General features: G+C 41.0%; 1 long non-coding RNA gene across 2 annotated transcripts in view; it reads right to left on the bottom strand.

Moving 5' to 3' along the window:
- The window catches only part of LOC135456448 (uncharacterized), a 73,957-nt gene that overhangs the window by 54,534 nt on the left and 2,553 nt on the right, over nt 1–16,870 (bottom strand). For both annotated transcript variants that reach the window (XR_010442552.1, XR_010442553.1), the window contains exon 2: nt 2,447–2,670. This is a non-coding gene — a long non-coding RNA (uncharacterized LOC135456448). The remainder of the gene's footprint in view (nt 1–2,446; nt 2,671–16,870) is intronic.

Below are 16,870 nucleotides of genomic sequence, written 5' to 3'. Positions count from 1 at the left end.
CAGAGGCTTCCATGACCCACCTGAACAAAGCCTTGAACCACCTGCTCTCAGCTGGCCCAGCTTTGAGCAGGAGGCTGGACCAGATGCCTCCCAAGGTCCTTCCACTCTGAAGGAAGAGCCTATGACCCCCTTTTGCTGCTGACCATTGCTGCCTAACTGGAATGTTCTCTGGAGCTCATCTCTTCTCAAAAGATTTTATTTGCTCTGCTCACTTCTCAGAGACCCTTACTCGACACCCTTCAGGCCCTGGGAAATGTCTTATCTGACACCCATGGGACTTTTCCCTCTGAGAGCCAAAAGTTTCAGACAGCTGAACCTCAAAGTATTTCAGCAAATACTCTACAGCTCACAGGCTGGTTTGGACTTTACTGTTCTATACACTGAGTAACAACACACACACACAAACAGAAACAGCATTTAACATGCACAAGAGGAGTGAAATACCTGTTAATTTTTTCTCCATCATGAACAAAATCCAATTTAGTTCAGGACATTTTCCCCTTATCTTTTAAACATACAATTCCATATCTCACCTTGACATATCTTTTCTCACTGAGGTAAAAACCACGGCTGAAACTGCTGGTATAAATGTACTTCCATTACTTTCCTCCTGCATATGTTCTACATTTCCAGCTCCCAAAGCATAGTGCAGAGCTCAGGAAGAGCCCTATGGCAGCTTGCATGCAGAACAGAAACCTAGAACCCACTGGCAGCCTGGCCCATGAAGCAGATTTCCACACATGGACCTGTTTTTATGGCCACTGGAATGCTGAGCATTACACCACCAATACAACCATACACAAAGGAACTAACAAGCAGCATGCTGAGCTACCTAGAATGCAAATTATCTGATATTTGAAAATGCTCCTTAGGCTCTTACACGAGGTTCTGAGGACATTTTGGTACACAGACTTTACTGCTCAAGTCAGAAAATGGGACAGAATTCGCTGAAACAAGTCTTACAAGCAGTTAGAAATACACAGCTATAACAGGTGACCCCAAAGCACTCACACACACAGTGAGCACAAACCTACCATACTCTTATTAGAAGACCACCTGCCTAAAGCAACTGCTTTAGCTCCTGGAATACTTCTGCTTAATTTCTTTGTCTTGTCCAGCTGGGCCCTAACTCCACTCTGCCAATGTGTGTAACTTCCCCTTAGAAAATATCAAATGGACAAATCACGTTCCAGCCTCTGGAACCAAGATATTACTGAGCTCCATAAGCTATTAAGGGGTTTCAAATTATGGCAAACAAATCCCTCAAGGCTCACTTAGAAAAAAAAAAAAATATAAAAACACAGGTCTAAGCTTGCCAGACTGTCTGCCTCTCACATTCACACAAACCCGCCTCAGAAGAAAAAAAAAAAATCTTTATTATGTATGAGGTACAGACCATCTGCGATGGGCTTTGAGAGCCAACTTAAAAGTGGGGGGGAGGAGAGTGTTCCCAACTGCATTCACAGTCAGTGAAGAGCTTGAGGCTCAGCAGCTGTCTGTGAGCAGGGAAGAGGTGCTGGGTCAGGATGAATGAGGCTGCACAAGACCTGCCAGGGTCAAGGATGGAAAGGCACATTGTTATACACAAACTGTGTGGAGAAGCATATGGAGAACAGCAGCAGGAACCAAGAAAACCTCGTGGAGACAGTAAGATCATCCTATAAACAAGGTATTCTAGGAGTGCTGCTTCTCTGTCACTGCAGAAAAGTAAGGGATGATAATATTATTATGTGATTGTAATACAGACCACTGAACACCTCGTGCCATGGGAAGTAAGAACAGCAACAGCAGTAAACTGGTAGCAGCAAAGCATATGAGGAGGTTTTCTTTTTTACCCTTCCTTTTAGACAATTATACACATCTTTCCATATCAGTCTTCAAAATTTTCATAATTCTTTTGACTCCTCTTTTCACTACTCCACTACACATATCTGTATTAGCCATCTACTGTTATGCACACCGTACAGCTCAATAATGTTTCATTTCTGAAAAGGAAAAAAATTGTATTTTTTTAAATTTTAACCACCGAAACTAGAGTTAGAATTAACCCTCCCTGCCCAAAAAAACCCAAGTCCCATGAGAACATTTTCTAACCAAACCCATGAGAACATTTTCTAACATCTAGCAGATTGCTGCACTTTTGTGTGTTTGCAGCTCAACAAACAGGATAGTTCCTCTGGCTGCAAATGAACTGTGACCAGGTTAATATGAGTAAACTCTTACAAGTTGCTGATTCTGTCAGGAAGCGAATCTATTTACATCTCCACTCAAGCCAAAATCATCACAAGTATTTGTCCTGTTTCATAAAATTTTACAGGCTTTTTACACACTACAAATGAAACCCTGCATTCACTGATATCGCTGGCTAAAACTCCCTCATGCCTGTGGGGCCAGGCTGTCACCTGGACTGTGAGTGTGTGTATGGGCTGATCCTGTGAATACTTACCGGCTGTGGAAGAGGCCCTGGTGAATCTTGCAGTCATGCACCAAACTCCCTTTTGTCAGTGGGCTGCTCCACCTGGCTGCTGGAGATGAGGGCTCCATGCTGAATCCACGGGCTCCAGTGGCTGCTGGGGATGAGGGCTCCATGCTGAATCCACAGGCTCAGACCTCGGGCGAGCTGCAGCAGCTCCACAGCCAGCGATGCCTTTCCAAGGGCCAGAGCAGGACCTGCGGGTTTGCAACGAGGCAGTTCAGGTGCAGGTTCTGCTGAGGAAGCACTAATCCCCAGGGAAAGGGTGGGGTGGGGAGTTTGGGGCAGTAACAACTCCAAGCAGCCTCCAGGAGCCTTGCCAGAGGCTGTCTGCCAGCTCTGCTCCTGCGCAGAGCCCGAGCACGCCAGGACCTTCAGCAACGCCCGCGCCTGCACTGGAGGCTGAGGCCTGGTGAGAACAGGCACCAGGACATTGCTTTCACTTTGCTCGAGCACTACAAAAACCAGGAAAAACAGTGCAGGAGTGCTGGGCTTAAATTTGCTCATTTATTTAAAATAAGGTCAATTTTGCCAATATCTGTAGAAAATTCACTGGCTGTGCCTCTGCAACTCCACACTGCATCAATTCAGATGAGCCCTTGCTACGAGAATGCCTTTTTACCCACCTATCTAGGAATATGGTTATGCCTAAGCAGGGAATTTTAAGTTGTTTCCCAGACTGTTCCTGAATCCAACTGCAACCTGTTTATTTTGACCTCAGTTCTTAGAAACTGTTGATGCCACGGTAGAAATATGCTGTGTGTTCCAACAGGCAACAAACAGTCCTAATGAGAGCACACTCCATCTGTGCTGCCAGTGCACACAGCCTCAGCCTATAGCTCGGATCCGCTGGAGCTGAGCGTGCAGGGACGAGCTCGTGCTGCAAGGGACGTCCTGGCAGGGCACAGCTCCCCGAAACAGGCCTCTGGCAGAGTCCTGAGGCAGCCAGGGTAGGCACCAGCAGCACTTGAGCTCTCCCCTCCCCGCTCTGAGCTTGCAGACTACAAGCGCTTACGTTTTTAAAAACGTTCCAAAACTACAAAGTAAAGAAAGCTGATTTAAAAACTGCCCAGTGCTCTCAAAAGGTAGGAGTTACAGCGTGCAGAACATATGGCACTATTTACAGCTGGCTTGCACACTGGATTCAAGGGAATTTTCCATCAGCCTTGTACTCTGCAAAAGGTACATTACAGAAAAATGCATGTGGGGATCCTTTAATTTCTCTTGCATCTTCTCTTATAAGATGCAGCTGGGGAGCAACACCCACTGGTATTGGTAGCATGAAACGGCGATCCTTTCCTGTTACCGAGGTCTGGTACAAATTACCAAGGATTTAGAGGCACTGTATAAAAGACAGTGCTGATTTGTTTCTAAATTTGTATCTTGATTAAACTGTCAGGCTACAGCACAAATGCAGAGCTCACCTGACTTTGAAATCCTACAACAATAAATTATCCAAAAGTGCAGTACAATTTGACAATGCTTATAAATGGATCAATACTACGCTTTATGTTTAGATTTTACATCTCGGTCAATGCCAAATCAAATGGAATAGAAGCAGCACTTTACATTCAAACTGTAAACTCAGTGTGCTCCAAATGAAACTGTATGTGAGGGGAGACTGTGAAGCAGGATTTTAAAAACCACCAAGCTGGCCAACAGGATAACAACTGCATTATTATTTTCAGAATAATTTTTAACTGTGTTGTGGTAAACAAAAAAACAAATATAAAGGGCCCAAACTCCTATTCTCAGGAACTCACATGCAAACTTGCATGGGTCAGATCAGTGTTTTTCAGCATTTATCCCTGTAAATAGAGCAGAATTTGGTCTCATCCATTAAATCAAAGTCATTTACTCCAGAATAGCTTCAATGATACTGAATATATTTTAACTATCCAGAATCTCAACATCCAGGATTAGTGCTGCAAACACACATAGGCATTGCAGTCTAATGAAAGAAAAAGTCACCACAAATACAGTGCAGCAAAAGTGAGATCAGCCATGTAGAACTTCCAAAAAGTGGCTTAGGAATTAAACTACTATTATTAAAGCTACTGTTATTGAACTATGTTAGAGCTTTCACAGTTTATAGAACCATTCTGCATAATGCAAATATTATAAAACAGAATAGATCAGTTTTCCATCATAATTACAAGCCACTGCTGCTCCTAAAGCTTTTGCTTTTTTAACTGATGTTCTTGTATGTTTGAACACAATTTTTCTGCTTGCTTTTACAGGGTATCCATGTAAGAAAAGAGCTATTCTAAATTAATTAATCAACACACACCCTTCCAAAGAGGGAGTATATGATAAAAGTATTACATAGTGAAGTTCAGGCATATTTTTATACTCACAAAAGAGGGTAATTGATCCTCCCCTCTCCCCAGTTTCAAATGTGGAACTTGGCTGCTATGGATTCTTTCCCACACAAATCAAGCCCTAGCTCTTTTGAATTGAAACAATATGGGATGATTATTGTGGGAAATTTTTTACTGTTACTGTAATTTAAAACTTTCTGTACCTAATTTTGCATTTTCTATAAATCAAAAACCCATTTCACTTAGGGCTACAATTAAACAGAGGAAATCAAAGACTAACTTCTAAGCAAGTCTTGCTATTAATCATAGGACAAACTAGTAGTACAACTACTTTTACTGCAGTTCCTTTCTGCCTGGGAACTACATTTTCATCTGAAGCTCGAGTTCTTTAGAGGAGGCTGTGCCACAGATGAGACAAATTAAATAGAGGTACAGCAAATGGGAGAGCACATTGTGCTGTGGAGGATGAGCCTGCCCAGCACAGGCTACTGCAGAGAACGCTACTCAGGGTCTGATGCTGCCATTCCAGAAGCTACCATGCTTCTTCCTCTACCAGGAGTCACGGCTCTTGCTTTACATATCTGAACTGAAATCAGCATCTTTGTCCTTTTAAAAGAAAAATCTACAAAAGTAGTGGATTTCAACACTGATGTTTGTATTGAAAACAGGACACACAAACTCAAAATTGGGAGTGCAAAATGAAACCGTGTGGAATATGGAAACATAGGTCTTCTGGCTTTTTTCAAATTGGAAATCAGATGATGTATTTTTATTTTCTAAAAATAAAAAAATGCATATTGATTGCTAGACAAAATAAAACATGAATTCTCAAATCAACAGAAACATGTTTCCCCCAGCTGTCTTTATTTTTTTTTCCCGTCTCTGTTTCTCAAAGAAAAATTTTTATGTAATTTCTTTTTTTTCATGTATTTTAGAGAGAGGTTTAATGTCTCATGGTGTTAGCCACTGCAAAACTCCCACAGAGGTACAAGTCATACAAGTCATCACATTATTTACAGCAGTATATCTACAATAAGAATAGGTGATACTAGTAACTTATTCATAAAATATATGCTCAAAAATAAATTGGCTTCCAGATAAATAGTTCTCAATGTGCATATTCCATGTTAAAGAGGAGCCTTTTACTGATTGCAAAATAAAATTCAAATATATTTTGTAAAAAATGCCACTTTTTAAAACCAGACACAAAGACAACAGTTGTGAGGAGTTTGAGGACTTATTGGAAGGGCTTCTTACACAAACAAAACAAAATCTTCCCAACACTGACTTACAACTCCAATACTGTGATTCAACAAAACCTGAATGGAAATGGCTTCACCTCTGAGCACAACTAGATTTCAAAAGTAAATTACTTACTCAGGCTATAGATTGAAACATTGCTTTACCATTGATTTTCTTCCTAACTAAGATCTCTCACGTACTCACAACTCTCATTATCTCTGACAATGAACTCCTGCAGCAACTGACACACCTGTTTCTCAAAAAGTGCACTGAAACCATGTCAGCGGCTGTGGCACCAGGAGCTCCCAGGCCTTTGCTCGTCCCTTGGAGCACACCTTTCACTGAGGACAACAGGAGCTTCCTCTGCCTTCCTCTGATCTCCCTCAGTCCAAGGCAGGCACCCACCACACAGGAGGTGCACGAGCAAAACAATGCCTGCCAACACAGCTTTGCCTACCAGGAATGCTGGAAACACTGGATATCAAGTGACCTAAAGGGTGAACAAAGAAAGAGTGGGGAAAACCCAAAAAATCAAACACAGAAGTTTGGAAGTCTCGTGCAAAGAGCAAGAAAAAAACCCAGAGCGCTCACTTGATGTAGTTAGCTACAAACCCTGCCCAACTCCACAGTCCAGACTGGGACATCTACACCTTCTCTGTTTATCACATTCATTTCTCCCATTTGATCTCAACTGATACTGCAAACAATGGAGGGGAGCTGCCTGCCCTGGCCAGCTTGCACACCCCTGGTGCTCAGGACATCCATATGCAGCTGGGCCTGGGAGTGGGAATGAGAGTCCAGGACCACTGGCTAACAAAAGCACTCCTGAGCCAGCTGGAGACACCAAAATAAACACCAGCACCTCAATACAGGGGCCCAACAGCACTCACCCAAAAATTTTCAGAGCCATTAATAATCAGACTGTAAAGCTGCCAAAGTGGGCAGAGGAATACTAGGAAACGTTTCAGAGAAGTCTGGCTGCAGGACTCCTGTATTCCTACCTTTGGTTCAAAGCACTGCTTTGCCAGTCAGCACCAAGCAGCTGGGGATGAGGGGAGAGGGGACATGGAAAGAGGACACAGAGTCTCACTCCAGGACTACATGTGGGTGCACAGGTCAGTCCTATGCATACACACCTGCAGGACTTGGTTTTCACAGCACATTTATTAAAAATGCAGGGGAAAACTAAACCCAAACAGCTTTTCCAGTGTTTCTGATACACCCTGGCCTGCTGGAGCTGTCCACACGGTGGAACCAGCGTGGCTCTGTGCACTCAGCTGCTCCTCACTGAGCACCCCGTGTGTGTCTGGGGCTCTCCAGGGTGGCCACGCTCCTGGGGAAGGGACACTGGCACAGAGTGACCCAGACATCTGCTGCTCCAGCCACGGCAGGGCCACAGTGCCACTGTGGACAAACCTGCCTCCTAGGAGCCAAGCTCCTCCTGCAAACAGAGGAGAGGCTGCTGCAAAAAGAAAGGAATCCTAAACTCAATTACATTTAGGCAGGCAGGAGGATAAAAAGAATAGAATTGTCAGAGAGAAAAAAGAAATCCAGCAAACAAAACATGTAAAATGTGCTTATGTCTTTATTTTTAAAAGTTGCCTCCCAGCTTTCTGTTCTGCAGGGAGCACATAAAATGTTATGATTTGTAAGTTCTAGTTTGCATGGTCATTGTTTAGTATTCTGTAAAGGTTCAGAGGATTGTCTTTTTTTAATTTTTAATTTTTTTATGCAATGATCTACCTAACCTCTTCATAAAACCTTAAAATGCTATCAACACACCAGATTTTAATTACTTGCACAGCAAATCCTAAACTGGAAGGATAAGAGACCAGGCAATTTCACAGCATCCTTCTCCCAAGCTGTTCAGATCCGACCTGGACTCTGACTTCAGGTATACTGATGCAGATGCTGAGTGTGCTAGTCTCTCCTATTACTTATCAGTGCATAAAACAGAGTGATTGATTTACAAGATAGTGGTGATGAAAGAAACCTCACGGCAAGCAATACATAACCTTTCCACTTTGGTCAGGAATACCAGTGAATTTTGGGAGGCAAGGCCTCCCAAAGTTATGAGAAAAAGCCTCTATTCAAAGGCAGTCAAGCCTAGAACAACAGCTACACCCCAGATGTAAACTATGAGACACCCCTTGTGCAAGGGCAGCACTGGAGCCCTCAAATTCTGCAGGCTCTGCATCCTGAGCAACTTTCCCTACCCAGAGCAGGGTGATTTCTGTGCTGTGTGCTGGCTGTACATGGTTTACTCAGACATCAGCTGTTTCTCACACCAGAAATCTCATGGGCAGCACCAGATTTATCTCCAACTTACAAGGGGAGGTGCTGAGGCATGGAAAAAGGAGGAAACTTGAAGAGGTTCTTATAACCAAGGCTGAGTGAAAAAGAATCTCCCAACTTCTCACTCACTTTTCCAAACAATGGCATCACAATTCCCAATTCATCAAGGCCTAATTTCTGGACAATAGCATGTCTAGATGCATATTTTACAAATTAAAGGGTATTATAAAAAAAGATAGAAGAATGACTAAATAAAGTCTGTGATCAAAATAATCTGCAGTCACAGAAGTGTTAATTATTCTTTGTACCCATTATTTCTTCCAGTGGCTTCTACAGTGGTAGCTCATGGTACACAACAGACATAAAAAAGCTGGGGACTATCTGAAGTGATTTGAGTGGGGCTTAAACTTTATGCAGGCCTTGAAATAGCCATCAGCACGAAGCTGAAATTCACTCTCTGAAGAGTGGCTTTACTTTTTGTTTTTAATTGCCATTAGAAGCAGACCCACCCAACAGCTACTGGTCACCTGTGGAAACTTTTTTGTCCTGAGCACTCTACAGAAATGCTCATACAGGGCCAAAACTGAGGCTGCAAGGGCACTGGCAAAGTGGTTTTGGAGTCTGATCTCCTGGTGTTAATTGAATTTTAAGATTTTTCTATTTGTTCTTCCACTACTTGCAACCTTAAAACTAATAGACACAGTTAAGGTGTAGGCCTAGTTTTTCACAGATTAATGTTCAGGAGAGCTTTTTAGCTCTTCCTGCTGAACCTTCAATTGCTCTTCCATTTAATATTTTAGGTTAGATTGTATCTCAGGAAAAACCATACTGAATGAGAAAAGTTACAAAACTCAGGCACTGGAAATAGGTGCACTCACATCCCTTTTCCAGGCGAAATCCAACCCACCACCAGGCCTGTGTGGACTCTTTGGCATATTCAGCTCAGCAGGCATCAAAAGTTAAAAAGCTTGCAGCAATTATTTCAACAATAATGGAATTTTAGTGCTTCTGTGTCCAGCCCAGAACCTTATATGGGTGCAAACCAGCCATATCCAGCTGACACTGTAAAAAATCTATTTTGGGAAGAGAATTATGCCCATACTTTAAGTTCCTTCCAACTTGATAAAACCGATTGTAGGACATGGCCTGCAGTGTCCTGGAGCAAAGGGACCTGCACAGCAAGGACACACACACATGTGTGGCACTCTCCACAAACATGAAGGTTTCCTTACAAATTACACTTATTCTGTGTTCAGGGACTTCCACTCTGGCCTGCTCCTCACAACAGTCACAACCACCTTCCAGCTGGCTTTCCTGTCCCAAATCAGCCACTCCTCGAGACTCCAGGCCACCTCGTGCCCAGCTGGCTGCACCTGCAGCTATGTGCTAGTCCTTCATAGATTTTAATCAATTAATTAGATAGAAATCCTTTATCTTCTCTTCAGCAACACTGCTGAGCTTTGATTCCTGAAAGAATTTTGGGGAAAACAAAATGAAAGCACCAGATAGATACCATTTTAATGCTGTTAAATGCCACCCCCAAATACCTTTTGTGTTATAGAGAAGCAATCATTACTCTAAGTAAAGTGCTAAATAGCATCTTGAATGTGTACATGTGAATACTGTACATGCAACTTCACTTTTATTTACACCAAATAGGAGCACGCTCATACAAAAAATACTCAGATCTCATATGTGAGACATATACATGGTAACGTAGGTTATACTTTAAATGAAATAATTTTATAGAGACATTCAAAGGTACCAATAAGACAGTAGAAATAATTGTTTTAGTATAATTTAAAATGTAAATGTCATGTAATATGTAATTTAAATGTAAATCTGCACCTTAAACCTTCAATCCATCAATGTAAATCTCCATTTAAGAAACAAAATTTCCATGTGATCATGTTAATTCCTCCTTCTATAATAATTATAGAATGAGAAACGTATAACCTTCAATTAAAAACTGGTAACTAGCTATCTTCATAACAGATCGAGTTGCAAAACTGTTTTTATAAAATGCTTACTAATAAAAATAAATTTTAAAATGCTAATTATTTATTCACATAATAACTAAGTAATCAAAAACCCCTATATGTCACACTGCTTTAAAACCAAAACTAAACCTCACGATGAACCCCTGCAGCAAAATTGTATCTGTCCTTTGGGCCTGTAACAGAGTTTCCATCCGTTTTGGGATGTGATCAATTCCTTCTGTGCACCCTGCAATTCACAATGCATGCTGGATTAGGAAGAACACTGACGCCGTGTCCCTTAAAGGTGACAGCAGGATTCTGACACTCCCTGGGTTAAACTGGGTAAAGCAAGGAGGTACAAAAGCTCACTGCTCAAGTCTGAAGGCTGTGCAGAATGCAGCATTCTTTAAATGCACTTTAAGAGTCATTCGAGTTCAGGCTTCCTGCATCAGGTTTTTAAATTAGTGTTAGTTGGGTTTGAGAGTACAATCCAAAACCCTCTGATATCTGTGGGAGACTTTCCACTGACTCAGGACTGGATATACTATTTTGTTTCCTATAGACAAATCAGACAATACATCTTATCTGCCAAAGGTAACAAAATAATCATGAGAATTCTCCTTTCTTAAAAAAAAATCTGCAACCAGAGAGAAAAATAAATATATACATAAAAAAGAAAAAAATAAAGAATTATTTATCAAAGAGGAAAATCTTTTGAAAATTATACTTGCTGTATATACAAATGTAGAAGTAAATATACCAGAGCTCTTTGTGTTTGGGTAGCAAAACAAATACAGCGATCAAAATCTCTTGGATGCAACAAAACAGCCTTCCTAGCCTTTTGCAGACTGCATTCCAAAAAAAAACCAAGAGCAGCTCTGAAAAGATTGCCAATGCATTCACAAGTCCATGTCAAAGCTTCGTGTTCACCAACACAGAACTGCCTGAACTGAAACAACTGTCCATCTGAGACACTGTCAATATTTGTAGCTGCTTTATGGTTATTACACCCTGCAGATGAAAATGCAAATGAACTCTCCCACAGAACAGCCCCTCCTCGATCACCTATGCCACTGCCATGCCCTGAGAGCAGCCACTGTGAGCAGTGCTTCAGAAATAATAACCTAACTTGTGTGAAAAAACCAGCATTTGGTGACCACTTTTACAGCTCCCTTAAAGTGACTCCTCTCTCTGAGGAATTAAGTTCAGTGTAAAACACCTTGGCCTAGCAGGGCTGTGAAAAACAAAAACGCTCTGCTCTCACGTATTTCTCTAAGCTACTCAGCTCAGCAGCCTGTCCCCCCAGCATTAAAATAAATAGACTTGATGGTGCTGCTCCTTGTCTTCCAGCTCCTGTTTGCAGGATATTTTTCTACTTTTGAAACTACGTAAAATGAGGAAAAAAAAACCAGAGAAAAATAAAGAAAACAACACCAGTCTAAATAGTACTATTTCTTCTAATTTGGCACTCCAAAAATATTTGCCTCTCTAGTTATAAAACCATGTGAACTCTTTTATTATTGAAATTGTAGCTGGCCTCTCCTCTGGAAATGTCTGCTTACATTGACAAAAGAACTTCAGGAGCTGAATGAATGCCACAGCAAACATATCTGTGTGAAGGTATCTGAATAAATGGGCAACACGCTAAGTGTCCTTCAGATTTAAAGTATGGCAAAATATCAGTCAGCAATTCAAATGCAATCAATCAAGGGCTGTAGAAAATGATGACTTAATTAATATTTGATAAAGGTATATTGGTTATTATAATAGTAAATTCGTTTTTCCTTAGCTCTTCTTCCCTCCCCTTTGCAAAATGTTCGATCGGTATGCAAAGCAATTTACTTTTCTATTTGCGCTTTAACAAGTTTGAAAAGAGCAAATCACTTTGAAACTCCACACAGATTGGACAGGAGCTAAATGTTTTCCTTGGCAGATAACAGGATACGACGGTTGAGGTTAATTTAAATTTACGTGTGTAAAAATAAATAGGCAGTACCTTGCCATCTCAGATCTATAGACTGCTTCCAAAAAGGCTGCTCTAATTTAAATAAAGAATGCATAAGGTAATGCATCAGCTACATACCAAATATTGACCCAGCATTCCCTCTTTTTTATTCATAGAACACTCATTTGGAGCACCAGTGAGATAAAGCTCTTTGGAGCACCACCTCCCCCCCCCTTTTTTTTAAAGCAAAACAACAAAACAGGATTCATGCTTAGATGTGTATTTTGGAGCATCACGCCTAGACAATTTTTATGAGAGTTTTGAAAAGTTCTGTGAATAACTTCAGCTGTAGCACTCAGATCTTTATTTGAAACTATTATGTATATAGTCTTAATTCAAATCCCATTTGAAGTCAGTGAAAAAACCCTGTCGCCTTCTGAGGCCTTTGGATCAGATCCTTTGTTTCCAGAGGTACAGAACAGCAAATTTCAAACGTATGCAAGAACGAGGAGTATACAACTACTAAATAAATGGTAACACTAATCTGTGAAAAAAGACAGTTTTTATAAAGGGCAACTCAAAATTATGAGATCTCATATTTGATGGTGTATTTTTTAAAAAAGACAGGCTGCAAAAGGCCTGATCTGGAGCATTTTATTCCTACATATCCCTCTACAAATGAAGGTGTCTTGAACAGAATTACATTCTATTTTGGAGATCCTAAGTCAAATTTAAATAAAACCCTTCTAGAACTGGAGATTTAAAATAGCCTCTGTGAGTGCAGAGGAATACCTGTGGACAGATTTCTGCACCATTGCTAAGAGAATCACGGACTGGTTTGTTCTCTAGTGAGAAGTTACAGGCCAGAATCATTAGTGATTCCACAAATGTGCACACAGACTATGCAAGTGAATATCTAGTAGAGGGGGATTGCTCCAAAGCCCATCAAACTCAGCTCAACAGAATTCAATGTATTGTGGCTCAGGTATGGAGCCACATGCATAAACAAGCACAGATCTGCACAGCCCAGTACAGTTTAGAGCAGATAAACTCAGGACTTGCTGAAGTGCGTGTGCACTTCCAAACACCTACCCGTCCATTTGCTATCTGCTGGGATCACTGCTGGGGAACGCCCATTGTGCTGGCTACAGGGATTCCAACTTTTTGTCTTCTGGCTGCAAACGTGAGTCTAGCTGCACACACACTGAATAAATGAACACTTATCTCTGCGACAATCAAACGCGCCGGGCGAGCACACGCTGCACCAACACGCATGCAGCTACGAAGGAACACACTCCACACTGTGTCTTGTTTGAGAAACAAAACATATGCAATCATATTTTTAAATTATTTTTCCCCCTTCTCAGACAGGTACAGGCACCATAAAGCAGCATTAGAACTGTGGCAGCGTGGCTTTGTTGTGCATGTCAGACCTGCACAAGCACCACCACTGCAGGGGGAGGAGGGAGGGCTGATTACCGGCACCTGCTTCAAGCTGCGAGGGACTGATGCAGTTAGCAGGAAAAATGCCTAATTAGAGCACATTTCCATTTTCCTGAGGGAAGGTGTCACCATCACGGGCCTGCCCCTGCCCTGAGCACCCGTGTGCATGGCAGGCTCTGAGCACCAAGGCCCTGCCAAGCTTTATGGAACATGTGGCACACGGATGGAGGCCGAGCGCAGCACAGAACCCATTCTGCTCGCAGGGGAGCTGATGAAGCACTGAGTGGATGTGAATTACATCCTCCCCTCCAAAAAAAAAACCCAAAAAAAATTTTTTTTTTTTCCCCAAAGAATACTGGATGAGAAAAGGCATTCCTTCCACTCCTTTTACTCCTCCTTAGCTGCCACCGAAGGTTTATGAATACCTGGCATGCACTCTGAGAAGACAGTGCTGTACCCACAGAGCCACACAAAATACAATCCAGCCTCTCAGTCCTACTCATCTCACACATTCAACAAAGGCGAGAACCCCGGACTGCACTCACATCTAGAAGAGCTAACTCCCGCTCCATTCTCTTTCCCTTTCTCCTTCTCCCTTTTCCCTCTCCTTTACCCACAATAAAATCTCTCTTAACCTGATCCGAACCTGGCAACGTTCATTGGGACGAAATTACAATTAATTTGCAAAAGTTCAGCCAGATGGCCCAGTTGCTATCTCTGGCAGTGAGGATCCCATGGTAGCCTGCCTGCCTGCAGATCCTGCTCCTGTGGGATCACTGCTGTGCCACGCACAGAGCTCGGCTCTGCCCAGCACCCTCTCAGGCCTAGAGCACATGGACCTCACCCTTGTGTTCCCCTCGCTCTCCACACCAGCAGGTAAAAGCCACATTTTCAGCCAAGATAGGTGGGAGGTTAACAAGAGACAGTTCATTTATCAGCAACTCCTTAAATTTCCTTTCGAAGGACAAAACTGCATTTTGAGGATTGAGATGAGGGAGAAACGCTCATTTTGCCTTCAACTTGCTCTATCATAGATTATTTTAATTTTGTTTCACTCAATTATTACCTGAAAATATGCAAAACTTCGTAATTATTATCTGAAAATATGCCAAACTTCATCCTAGCCAGCTATAAAATAAATCTTTTAATTAAGCAAAGTATTGTCTATGCTTTTCATTTTTCATTACATGCACCAAACATTTTGTACGAGAATCTTGGCACTCCAACACAAAACACTTTCAAAATGTAAATGCTCCAGCTCACATGCATAATTTCTGCACACATTCATCTGAGGGGCTGAATAGTTCTATCAGCAGTTATATTTCAAGTTACAGACTAAAAATAATTTTAAATTTAAACCCTGGAAATTGCCATCTAATGAACAGATTTTAATCCCTCTTCAATTAACATGCACGTGGTCTTTATACACTGCTATGATCAGCACACTTATAGAAACCCTCACTGTGAAATAAACCAGGCAATTCTGCTGCTTTTACTTGCGGAGTTAATTTCTAGCAAGCCTCCGCAAAATAATGAACTAATATGTGAGAAACAATTTTATATTCCTTTAAGCTAGTCCTCATCAACAAAGCAGCCCCCAAGTATTACAAACCTAAGGATAAAAAAAAACCTTCTTTAGATAAATAGCATCATTAGCAGCAATACTGCCGAGTACTCTGAAATTTCTCAGTGAGGAGTGTTCAGCAGTTTGTGAACCCTCAACTAAGATTTTATTTGCATTGTACCACGTAGCTGCTACAGGCCTCTAAAAACTCCTTTGAAGAAATTAATTTTAGCTATCACCAAGCCATATGCTCCTAAATTCCTTTCTTAATCTACACAGTTCACTAAAATATTCTCTAGTTACTTTGAGTATGATCAGCCAATAAATACTGCTTTACTACTTAAAGTTATGAGTTGTATTTCAGTTTATGTTGCCATAAAACACTTCTAATGCAATGCCAATACGGAGATGGTTTTGATACAATGCTGTCAATGGCCTGAATTTAAAATTATTTTTATATAAGTCACAAGGTATTTTCAAATTATTTTGGGGTTTTTTTGGTGGGGGGGGCTTTATTTACTTGGTTGAGTTTTTTTTTGGTTTTTTTTTTTTGCAGAGAAAGCCTCTGAAATCATTTGTATTTGGTCTGTTATTTACTTTAAATACTAGACATAAATAAAATTAACAGGAAAAGATTACAGTATTTTACACAAGTCTCCCATTTTTTCCAGTGTGCAGAAAAAGCATTTTGGTTTAGAAATACATAAGAAAGGACTAGTTTCCTCATAAAGTGCCCTAAAATATATTTATTTTCAGATACTTTAATTTCCACAAAGATTACTCTATATAAAGAATTGAAAATACCTATTATTGTAAGTCTGGCAATTTCACAGTGGTAATAAATCCTAAGTGTTTAACTATCTGTCAAATTGCACCTAACTCACTATATCTCTATCCACATGCTACTTTGGTCTATAAATGGCATTACTCTAATATTTAAGTATTCTACTTGAAATAAATTCCTTCATTAACACCCGAAGAGAAAGAGAGTGGGAGTGTGCGTGAGCAAGTGCCAGGTCGCATACGTAAAAAGATAAAAAGAAAATACACTTTTGGCACTTATGGACCTTTAAAGGCCTTGAAAAACATCATTTTTAAAATATATGATAAAAATTGTAATTAGAAACTAATCATGAACAATTCCAAGTATCAAAACATTTAAACATGAATTATGAAAATATTTACGTTGAAATTCACGTCGCTAAGAAAATCAGGAAATGTAACTGTGATGAGATACAATCAGTGAAGAGCATCAGATAGTTACCTGCAAAGCCAGGAGTTGAGCAATGCCACCAGGTCCCTTCTCTCGTATGTGTCCCTACAAATAAACCCCATGCACTGACTGGTGGCTACGTTACAGCTGCTCTGCACAGGGATGCTTAATAACGCTTCACACAGACTGAAATATTAAATAAATGTAAAAAACTTGCACCGCCCAACTTTGTTTCTTCTCTTAAGCTCCCCTTCTATTTTTATTTTTTAAAAGGGAAGGGGGAAGCGCCATTCAGGAAAGCAGTTATATTGTGCTCAATGAAGGCAGGACTGGCACAAGTCCTAGAACATTTGCATTCAGAAATAAAAGCTGTGATCGACCTTTGTCTGCTAAGA

This window comes from Zonotrichia leucophrys, chromosome 1A (genome assembly GCF_028769735.1).
Source record: "Zonotrichia leucophrys gambelii isolate GWCS_2022_RI chromosome 1A, RI_Zleu_2.0, whole genome shotgun sequence".
Taxonomy (NCBI): Eukaryota; Metazoa; Chordata; class Aves; order Passeriformes; family Passerellidae; genus Zonotrichia; species Zonotrichia leucophrys.
This window is presented reverse-complemented; position numbering and strand designations above follow the sequence as displayed.